Genomic DNA, 6481 nt, shown 5'->3' with positions numbered 1-6481 from the left:
AAGCAACCCTTCAGCAATTTTCCTTGCACGCCATTTCAGAATAATACTGTTTTAAGCCAGTAGCTCAACTCTAGTGTGACCCGTGTCATTTTCATTTTAATAGGCTAGTTTAGGATCAGGCCACAGGGGCAGTTGGTAAAGTTGCTCACATATATTGTTAGATGCCAAAGTCCCACCCGAAGATGGCTTACCACGTGAGAGAAAACTTTCTTTGAGCTAAAAGGCCACTCAGAAAGCATGGCTGTTTTGGTGTTTAACCATTTCACTACTGATCTTGAAAATGCTGAGGACAGTCTTAGGACAATGCCACAAATATGGCTGGCAGATACAGCAGTATGCAGCTAAAAAATCATACTCCCCCCCCCCCAATTTGCAAAATTTATTCCATGCTCTGGTCACTCTTTAAATTTGATCATCCATTGATTGCTGCCTTGATGCAGTGACCTGTTCTGGCATCAGCAATGAAATTGATGACTTCTTTTCATCCTCCACAAAAAGATGGGCAATTCTAAAGTCAGCCTCAGTCAAAAGTGCCTAAATATTTGTCAAACGCTAGGTGGGAGGCAAACACTTTCAAGGCCCAAACCACACAGCATTTTAAAAGTCAACTTCCGCACTTACCCAGAGGGGCCACGAGCACCGTGAACGATTTAATGCATCTCTGTTCCCTTTACTTGTAAAATACTGGAATAATAGCTACAAACACAAAGACGAGAGGCTACCATTGGGACAGCATAAGTCGGAAATTACTTGATGGCACTTGAACACGCGCACAATGCGTCCTCTCCAGATGGATCGCTCTTTTCCTAGAGAACCTGGCGCATGCAGGCTAAAGGAACGTGTCACCATTATAGACTTGTTTGAGCAGAAGAGCCCAGGCTGTCTCCCATCCCTCACCAACCCACCATTAGTTAAAACTCCAGATAAGAGGGGGGTCAACTTTCTTGTCACTGAGCTGGGCTGCAAGAAGATCCTCCAGTGGAGGATGAGAGAGGGGTGTGTGTGTTTGTGTGTGAGAGTGAGTGAGGGGTCAGCATTCTCCCACAATCTCAATTTCCCACAATCTCAACCCAGCCAGATTTCAGCAGGACTGTCCCAAACATCTGTTCAGCACCCCCTACTTCGATTTGGACTTTATAGTCACCCACTGTAAGATTTGGAGAGTTTACCTATCTCGTAGAACAGGGGTAGTCCACCTGTGGTCCTCCAGATGTTCATGGAGTACAATTCCCATGAGCCCCTGCCAGCGTTTGATGGCAGGGGCTCATGGGAATTGTAGTCCATGAACATCTGGAGGACCACAGGTTTGACTATCCCTGTCGTAGAACATTGATAGTAGTTTAGGCATTTTTCTCCTTGCCTGGGAGCAGCTGTCCCGCGGACACAATGTTGTCCTTTGCTGCCATCTTGTGTGAGACGGAGGTCTTGCTGAAATGTTTGCTCCCAAATAACAAGGTGTGTAGAATCATAGAGTCATAGAGTTGGAAGGGGCCATACAGGCCATCTAGTCCAACCCCCTGCCCAAAGCATCCTAAAGCATCCAAGAAAAGTGTGTCTCCAACCTTTGCTTGAAGGCTGATGCCGTTGCCTACCGGTTATTCAATGTGCTGTGTCTTCACGATTATTTATTTATTTGGGAATTTATTTCCAGCGCCTTCATCTGAGGGTCCCAGGGGCAGGTCACAAGGCCACAGACTAAAATGCAGAATAAAATCATCTAAGTTACATTGAAAACATTCAAGGCATAACCCCCCCCCCTCCACTCCTCCCTCCCTGCTCCTTAGAAGTATGCTAACTTCTGTGTGAAGGTTCGTGTGATCTGGCCGTATCAAAGGCCAGTGTGCGGAGGGATAGCTGTAGAGATAGCCAGCAGAGAAGTTTCAGCCAAATTCTAAATCTGAATGTGCCATTTCAACATTTCAAGGTTTCTTGGATGACAAAACTGGAAATGATGCCGTTGCCGAAGGCTTGCATCCTCCCGCTTTGAGGTCAACCATAGCAAAACCTTCCGCCGCCTGTCCGTCTCCCTGTGATGTTTGCATCTCTGGTTCTCCTGCATTTCTGGCATCCGACTGTTTCCAACAACCGGCTCCTCAGTGCCAGGATTATTTTAAAATCTTTATTAAAACCCTGCTACGCAGCCAGTCACAACGGAGGCGCCCTCGCAGCTTCCCTGTCTCTTTTTGCGAGCCTTAATTTATTTTGACAACTGGGCTTACAACAAAGAGGTGCAAGAGCGGGATGTCTTAATCAGGTGTGGTTGGCGCTGGAAGTCCTCCCGATCCATCTCTTCTTCCCAGGCCCCTCAGAAATCGTAGAAAGCAGTTTAAAATACATAATGTCCACTTGGAGAGATTCAAATGCATCGCTGTGTTGGTCTGAAGCAGCACGATAAAATCAGAGTCCAGTAGCACCTTTAAGACCAACAAAGATTTATTCAAGGTGTGAGATTTTAGTGTAAGCACTCGAAAGCTCATGCCTTGAATACATCTTTGTTGGTCTGAAAGGTGCTACTGGACTCTGATTATAATGTCCACTTGAGAGTTTGCAGTGCCATATAATTAAATCAAAAAGTACGTTCACGGGGGCTAATTGCAAACCTTTTTCCTGAAGTACCTTACCTACTTTTCCAACAGGGTACATGTGAGGTTCCTAAAACATACATATTACAATGCATAAGAAAACATTTAGCACTTTGAGGTCCCAGTGAATGGCTGGATTATGCTTGTGTTCCAGGGTTACATAGACTGGCACAGAATAAACTAGCAACATGAAGCTATATAGAGCATTAAGTTTTAATCAGTCTGGATGTGACAGCTTTTAAATATGCAGATTAATAGCATGCTCCTTTCCCCTCTCATGTGCAGAGATTTGACTGAGGGAGGCAAGTCTCACATAGATCCTTTCTCTCTCCCCCCCCTCTTCTGATGAGGCCCACACATTTTCCCAGAGATGCCACAAATTTTCTGCATGGCACTATTCTGTATCTCTCCCAGAGCCACGGTGCCAGCACTTAATTTACTGATGCATTTCCTTATGTGTAGACAATTCTAGTACACCAGCCGGGGAGAGGGGATCTATTTTTCCAATTTTCCAGGGTATTTAAATTGCACTGTAAGTTTGCATGATCTTTGAGTGTTTTGTCTGAGCTTCTCCAATGCCAGAATTAAAGTACAAATGATAATTTAATCTGTTTGTCATTAGAGTGGACATATAACCACTGGGTAAATTGGCCACCTGTCCTGAATTGCCGAAGGTTGAGAAAAATCTTTATTATTTTACTTACGTATTTATACCTCTCTTTTTTTCTCTATATGGGGGACCCGAATCTGTTTGCAATATCTTTATAAATTAAGAAATCATCCTCTATTCCGTTGTTTTATCGTCAGGATCATACCCTGGGAGGGAGGGAGGCTGAGAGTGTATGGCCCAAGGTCACCCAAGGTCACCCATCATGCACCTGAGCCTTCGGGGAGGGCGGTATAGAAATCTAAATAAATAAATAAATAAATATGGCAGAGTGGAGTTTTGAACCTGGTTCGCCAGACCCTAATCCAGGGGTAGTCAAACTGCGGCCCTCCAGATGTCCATGGACTACAATTCCCAGAAGCCCCTGCCAGCATTTGCTGGCAGGGTCTTCTGGGAATTGTAGTCCATGGACATCTGGAGGGCCGCAGTTTGACTACCCCTGTCCAACACTCTTAAGCATTACACCACACTGGCTCTTGTACAACTCCCCAAGATTACGAGTAATTGTATGATTCAGTTTTCTCTAGCACTTGGAAGGCAATGCAGATAGCTATTTTACCTGAATGGCCCAGACTAGCCTGATCTCAGAAATCAGTAGCTAAGGAGGGAGACCACCCAGGAATACTAGGGGGACCTAAACATTTATAGGGTGATATGAACATATATGGTCATGTCAACCTCCCTCCCCCCCAGTGGCCAATGATGTGCCTGGGGTGGGTGGGGAGGGGCCCTGAGTGGGCATATACACAGCTCGGCTTCCCAACCATATGCTGCATGATTGTGCCACTTCTGGGGTTTCCCGAAGCCTGAAGAATGCTTCTGGGGTTTCCTGATAGGGAAAAAATTGAGAAAAGCTGCAATATGCTAAGGAATTGAGGATAGTTTGCCTGTTTCCACTAGAGGGAGCAATGCCTACACGGATTATTTAGTTCTGCAGAGATCTAGAAGTCTTTGCCTGCTGCCTACACCCGGAGTACTTTGAATATACCCAGGAACAGGACAAGAAAGAACAGACAGCATCTTCATGACATCCCATCGTAATCTCTACTGGAGAGCAGCTACCATTTCTCCTGCCTCACCGTGCGCAAGATACTAGCCGCCAACTTCCATCAGAATAAGGCTACAGAAAAAGAGGCTCCGCACAGGCCCCTCCTGAGGGTCGCAAGTCTACTCTGGAGCTCTCCATTGCATGCTTCTGGCATAGAGCCCAAACACACGTGGTCAACAAACACCATTGCATATAACAGCATTTCAACCAAGCTGGAAAGGGCATAGACCAGGGTGGCCAAATGGTGGCTCTCCAGGTGTCCATGGACTACAGTTCCCATGAGTGCCTGCCTGCAGGTGGGAGTGGCTCATGGGAATTGTAGTCCATGGGCATCTGGAGAGCCACCGTTTGGCCACCCCTGCCATAGACAGTCTTGGGAACAACCCTGATATTATAATTAAAGAAGCAGATAAAAGTGGAGCCGTTACCAGGGATAGGTCAGACTATGTCCGGGAGGCCCAAAGACAACTTCCAAATGCTACTTTTTGCAAACAGCTATCCTCAGATCCCACACAGGAATAGAAACAAGAGCTAAACAAAATCAAAGAGGAAAAATTCCTTTCAGACACAGCACTTGGATCCTCACCCCCCTTCTACTGAAAATATACAACCTCGGTCACTCAGGATGCAGTGTTGTCTCAGGCACAGGAACTCCCACTGTGAGGCGGCCTGGATCTAGTCAACAGAAAGGAATTTAGATGGCCTGTTTGGCCCTTTCCAACTCTATGATTCCAAATCTGGAGCTGGCAAGTCTGAGCCTCGGTCATGTGCAAATCATCTCAGGGAGACCTTAATCTCGCTGTGGTGGGTTGGTTGGAAGGAGCCTCACTTGTGGCCAAGATTATCCTCCAGGCCAGGCCCAAGAGCCTTTCACCTCCGTCTGCCTCCGTTCCTGTGGTACGAAATCATGAGGACAACAGGGATACGCTTGAGGTCATGCAGCCAGTGAGGGACTGGCATTGCTGCATGGATAATACATATCAAGCAGGCAATTTCATTAGCTGGCCATGGGCCCCTGGGATAATTTCATTAGCTTGATGTGATGAAGTTGCTCCTTCATTGCGTTCCTCCTGTAATTGTGGCCTGCCCCTTGGATGGGCTTCTTCCCTCTCCCCCCCCTTCTGTGAGTTGGGTTTCTGGTATTCTGATTGTAATTTCGCTTGTGGCTAAGTTGAAAGAAACAGCAGGGATGTGTGTTTACCTAATGTGCAGTGGAAAGGTTTGTTTTACTGCCTGCTGTCCTCAAAACAAAGTCAGGGCCGCTCGGCTGCCAGTTACAACTGTATCATCCAAATCCAAAGCAGCGGGCTATTTGGGTTCAACCTGCATCCTCATCTCTCTACATTTTGACTGTCTCTGTGAGTGGCTGCATCAATCAGGATGGTGAGGAACAGCTCGATCTTCGTCCTCTGGGCCTTATGGTGCTCCTATGAAATCGCTGTGCACCCTTGAACATCCATCAGCAATCGGCAGAATTCTGACCAAGCAGTGATATCAGCACTCTCTCAGTTTCTGACCAGTCCAGGGATCTCAGCACTGTTCAGAGCCAACTCCCTGTTCAACTGGGCAGGGAATTTTCTTCTCTCTCTAGAAGATGTATCTTCTTTTCTTGGCCTGAATGTGAGTCTCTGTCTACTTCCCAGACCTCTTTGCCAACTTCCCCCCAGTTCTCTGATTGTGTTCTCATTCTCAACTAAGACTGAAATCAGACTCTCTTCAGTCAAGGCAGAAATCTGACTGAATCTCGCCTCAGCAAGTTATTCTTGGCTTAGCTAACGCTAACCAATCAAATTGCTTGGAGCAGCCTGTCATTCAAGACTCTATGTTTTTTGTGAAGAATTAAACTTCTGTCCTTCAGCTGTTTGTACAGTGCTTCTGAGCTTTTTAAAAGTGCCGTCAGTGACACCTGCCTTTATTGGTGTGATTTTTGCTTTACGCAGTAGCCCCTTTTAGTAGTCTAGTAGGCACCCCCTGCCCTTTTCAATTTGGAAGGAGCTTCAGTTAAGGACCAGTAACAGACTAATGCTGAACTGTCTAGCTCTATTATTATTCTGGCCAGCTCTTCCTTTTCCTAGATTCACTTGTGTTGCACAGTTATTTTTCTAGAAATCCTAAATTCCATGCCTCAGTGCTAAAATACAGAGGAGGAATATGACTTTTTAAAACAAACAAGAGCGCCTCTGT

Source organism: Paroedura picta, chromosome 11 (assembly GCF_049243985.1).
Source record: "Paroedura picta isolate Pp20150507F chromosome 11, Ppicta_v3.0, whole genome shotgun sequence".
In the NCBI taxonomy this organism is placed as follows: Eukaryota; Metazoa; Chordata; class Lepidosauria; order Squamata; family Gekkonidae; genus Paroedura; species Paroedura picta.
Note: the sequence above shows the minus strand (reverse complement) of the source record.